We start from the raw sequence: 5,868 nt of genomic DNA on the forward strand, positions 1-5,868 counted from the left end.
GCAACTACCCAGCATGTCACAAAAGGTGAAGACGTTGTGGAGCAGGGCGGAGAGAGTGTGTTCAACTGCTCACTCAGTAAAAGAAAAGAAGAACTGGCTGAGAAAGGTTTTCCTGGCCAATGGTTACCCAATCCAAGTGGTGAAGAAGTGGACGGCACAACAAAGGGAAAGCGACCGAAGCGCGACGCCACAGGCAACAACGTGAGGGGTGACAATCCCTTACGTGAAGGGAGCTTCTGAGATTACGGCAAGACTGCTTCGGAGGCATGGGGTCAATCAATGTGGCACATAAACCAAGCAACGCCTTGCACGGTGCTCTCACGAAGGTCAGAGATCGGGAGTGCAAGGAGGGCCAAGCAAGTGCGGTCTATGAGGTGAAGTGTATGGACTGTAACGCGCATTACGTTGGAGAGACGGGGGAAAAGCTGGCCACGAGACTGCAAGCACTCCGTAGAGCAGTGAACACGAGGAACCCGGGTTCGGCGATATTCAAACACTGTGACGAATATCAACCTGATTTTGATTGGCAGGGCACGGATGTTTCGTACAAAAACAGCAACAAGAGTAGCCGGCTATTTTTGAAAGCATGGGCTTGTGACGAAAACAGCATAAAGAGATGCCCCATTTTCAGAGCGGCAAGGGAAATGATGAGTGGAACAGACACCTTACAGAAGACGAGAACCTAGGAAAGGTTATGACCAGTAGCGGGAGAGAGGACTTTTCATCCACACCCACGCCAGGAAAAAAATCCCAGACATTTGGTCACTTGGGCAACTGTGACGGGAGAATGAGAGCAGCCCGCGAGATGACCTCGCCAAGTGTACCTCATAATTACCTGTTCCTGGGTAAGGTGCGTTTTACTTTTTCTATCATGGTTCCTGAACTCCAGCTTTTTTCGTACGTACGTACACACACACACACACACACACACACACACACACACACACACACACACACACACACACACACACACACACACACACACACACACACACACACACACACATATATATATATATATATATATATATGTATATACACACACACACATATATATATATATATATATACATATATATATACATATACAGTATATATATATATGTATATACATATACAGTATATATATATGTATATACATACATATATATATACACCATCTGGCTCTGTAAGTGGGACAGTGTATACGGATACTGCTGTGCAAAATGCCAAACTATCTTATTCACTTGACAGTCAAACTTCGATAAAAATAAAATGGGATCTCGTGACATTTTTTTTTTTTGAGAGAAAGAAAGCGAGCGAGCATTGAAGCAGCATATATATATATATATATATATATATATATATATATATGTGTGTGTGTGTGTGTGTGTGTGTGTGTGTGTGTGTGTGTATATACACACACACATATATGTATATATATATACATATACATGTACAGTATATACACACACCATCTGGCACTGTAAGTGGGACAGTGTATACGGATACTGCTGTGCAAAACGCCAAACAATCTTATTCACTTGACAGTGAAACTTCGATAAAAATAAAATGGGATCTCGTGACTTTTTGTGAGAGAGAGAGAGAGAGAGAGAGAGATATTTCTTACAATGAGATGTACCTTTCAGGATAGTGGGCTATCAAACAACAAATTTGTATGTGTGTAGAAATGTATGCATGTATGAATGTATATTCATGTATGTATGTATGTATGTATGTATGTATGTATTTATATATGTGTTTATGTATGCATGTTGGCACGTCAACATTAGATAAAAAGCTTACCGAGTCCGGAAATATCATTGACCGGGATAATTGAAGCAGCATAAATTTATAACATTTACTAAAGAAAGATTAGGTAAGATTTGTAGAACATATACCAATGTAAATGGATTATTAGCCATTTTTATCCACAATTAGATTGTAGCAAAATAACACCTGAATTTAATGTTACCCGAAGAGCATCTTTTGAAATTTGACAACTCAGTACAACTTTCTGGGAATATTTCGTATATTACTATAAAGATTCTTATACATCTATCTTCCACTAATTCTTTGAAAAGATTACCGTTCTTTGATAAGTCTATCTATCTACATACCAAGAACTTTTTCCCCCTTATAAGGGGGGTAGCCAAGTCAAAGGCATGTACTTTCTTTATGGATGGGGATGACAGGTGGTAATGGACATAGAACTGCCTAGTGTAGGCTTTATGGTCTCTAGAACTCCCCTTCATTCTTATGTTCTTATGAGTTTACAGGTCGTAAGTTAGCCCTATTCCACCAAACCTTTTCATTACTTAAAAAAAAAACGTCGCTTAGATCACATCTGCCACAAAACATAAAAGTAACACACACATAATACCTTTCACATGGAAACGAATTAGTAGGATATTTACCAACGGTGATTCCGATGGAGGACATAAGATGTAAATAATCACAATGCAAAATTATTTAAGTCACCGCTATTCGTCTTTCCTATAGGTAGGTGCTACTTCGTAAGAGAAAAATTAAGGTAGACTACTTTCTAACCCTTTTATATAATCACATGAGTTTTTACACAATGGACACAATGAAAAAACGCTCGTACACAAACAACAAAAATAGGAATGCTTTAATGCCTAGAATTGCCAGTCACGTAGGCTATATAACTGCGTATGATACATGTGTTATATACGCTTGCCTCCCGTAGGCAAAAGCGCGGCGAGGGGATACGGGAAAATGCGTCAGGCGAGATTACGAAATCCACGCCTATGGGATACAAAAATCATGGTATAGGTGCAACCATGGAGTAATACATGAATGTATGTATGTGCGTATATATGGATGTATTTATGTATGTATGTATGTACGTATATATGCATATATGAGTGTAAATGTGTATGTGGGTATATGTATGCATATATATATATATATATATATATATATATATATATATATATATGTATGTATATATATATGTATATATATATATATATATATATATATATATATATATATATGTTTGCATTTATACGTATATGTATGCATGTATGTATGCATATATGTTTGTATGTATGTATATCTATTTATATGTATTATCTATGTATGCATGCATGCATACGGGGCATACATACACATACACATACATATATACACATACGCATTGACATGCACATACAAATACATATGTGATTATGTATACATAAAATACATACATAAACACAAATACACACACGTACTCCGACACATACACAAGTTCTTGTATTGATGAAAATAACTGCCTATGAGAAAAAGTTTCCTTGATGCATTTGGATCCTGAAGTCTACCTATGGTTAGAGAGTGCTTGTCCATCGGTTGTCAAATAGATGTATAAGACAGCTCGGTCCTGATCGGGTTTGTTAGAAGTTAGGTCCCATTAATCATTTGATTATGTTCTCAAATCAAAGCAAAAATATTTATTATCATCCCTTCATACCACTAAACTAGTCGACATGGTATATCATGAGGAATAAACAAGAAAACAAAAATGTATCACAAGAGAAATAGAAAAGAAAGGAAAATTCATGAATGAAAAAATGCAAATGTCATTGCTTGATTAAGAACATTTGCTGGCTATCTGAGTCTAACTTCTGTGGGCGCTGACACAAACGCTTCTTTGACCCCTGATACAGACAGGTGTCAGGCAATAGACACGCAAGAGGATAATGGCACGAGATCGGAAATTCAGACTTGCCCGACTTCGTCGATTCTTCGCCGGCATCATCAGATCAATGGTCTGTTGCTGCTGCTGCCTGACCCTCCAGGAAAAGGAGAAGAGCCCAAGCAAGTCCTCAGGAATCCCTCCCAAGCAACAGGATGCAAGGAAGATGGAGGATATTTCATCGACTAAAGAGGCTTCGATCAAGAGTCGCCAGCCCACACCGTTGGCTCAGAAGAAGGTAAAGAGCCTCGAGCGCCTCCAGTCGTCAAGCGGCTCTTCCAGAGCAACCTTGAAGCCCGTCGTTGACCCGACCGAAACTCCAGTAAACGCCCAAAGCTGCAGCAACCAAACCATTGATTATAATAAAAATTACACTTTTAAATCTGATCTGGGCTCTGGAGGTTATGCAATCACATCATTGGTCATCAGGAAGACGACGGGAAACATCTGCGTCGCCAAGATCCCGACCAAAGGCAAGGGATCTCTGAGCGAAATCCAAGCCCTCGCAGAGCTGAAACACCCAAATGTTGTTCGTCTTGTGGATGTGGCGACACAAGGCAAAGTGAACATCATAATCACTGAGTACTGCGAGGGCGGGACGCTCGACAGCGCTGTCATCAAACACGCGGAGCAGCCTTACCAAGATTGGGGCGATAGAGTCACGTCTTACTGTGAGCAACTCGTTCGGGCCGTGGCATATGTGCACTCGAAGAACTTTGCTCATCTGGACCTCAAGACTGAAAACATCGTTCTCAGCGCAGACCACAAGATCGTCAAGCTGATCGATTTTGGAATGTCCCGAAGAACGCCCCATGTCTATAAACGAAACATTAAAGTTCGAGGTGGTACTCCTTGGTATATGGCACCGGAAGTGATTGACACGAAGATGCACCCATACAGTGGAGGCAAAGTGGACGTGTGGGCCCTCGGCTGTGTTTTCTACGAACTGTGCACAGGACAAGTTCCCTACTACAAGGAAGAGGCAGACGAACTCGATGATCGTGACCTCCTGCGTTACTACTTGGCCTGCTGCAAGAACGGCAAACCTGCTTTTGTCCGACTTCCCTCGACCTTCAGCCAACATCAGAAGTGCACTCTTACAACGGCCATGTGGGTCATGCTCGAGCCAACACCAGAGAAGAGGATCGACATTTTGAGACTGGGCAAACTTTCCTTCCTGCAAGGTTGAAAAAAAGTACTTTTAAAATGTACAAAACTGGCAAGAATTCACAAATGACCCTTTGGGTAGTATAGGGTTTTCCCTCAGCTGAATAAAATCGCCCGGTGGAAATCAGGATCATTATCTAGAGTCTAGAGCATTGTATGTCTGGATTTGTACTTAGTAAATGGTTTCCCGCGGAGTAATAAAGATGACGCCAATTTCGAACAGGCTCACCAAAGCAGCCGTTAACCTTCTGTATACAAGCAAAGACTTTCATTCCCTTAATAGGGGATGGTCAATTAAAAAGATATTTTGCCCTGACCTTATATGAGAGAAAAGTACATGAAGAGATGTAATTCCTAGTTCTCTCGTTCCACCCCATTTTAGTCGTCTTTCATGACTCGCAGGGGACACGGTGGCAGTATTCTTGTCCCCCTATGACAGGGTAGTTCGTCTGGTAGTCGCCCGGATGAATACACAAACCAACAGAACTTTCTAACGAGCTTGTGACTCCGCAAAAAAAACGTTTAATACAGCACCTACTCGCAGACATTCAAATACTCTCTCATTCCGAGGCCACCAAATTACACAGTCTTATCCAGAAGAAAGCCTCTTTCATATACAGTAAACCCTCAATATATTGAACTAGTTGAGGGAAAGGCTTGGTTGTTATAGGCCATCCATACCGAACCTTGCACCGCATATACCGACCGATAGGTCTCAATAGGGCCGATATAGCCGGAATTCGGTGTAACGAGGTTTGGCATGGTGATATTTTACTAACTATATACACAGTCTTTACCGAAAAGCATATGTTCGTTCACGAAAAATAGGAGGATGGATAAGGACACACAGGACGTTTTTCTGAAGACCCACATACACATTACCATTTGCTCCTGAAGCTTCATCTGAGGGAAATGAAATAATCTGCCGTCAGCCGAAAGGTCATACATTGTCTCAAGACTAATACATTGGTGACTCTGAAAGGGTTGATCTTGCCATAAACGCTTTGTCTCTTTTGTGGAAG

The sequence above is a fragment of the Oratosquilla oratoria genome, unplaced genomic scaffold, assembly GCF_046742065.1.
Source record: "Oratosquilla oratoria isolate Oo_2021 unplaced genomic scaffold, ASM4674206v1 SCAFFOLD161, whole genome shotgun sequence".
Lineage (NCBI taxonomy): Eukaryota > Metazoa > Arthropoda > Malacostraca > Stomatopoda > Squillidae > Oratosquilla > Oratosquilla oratoria.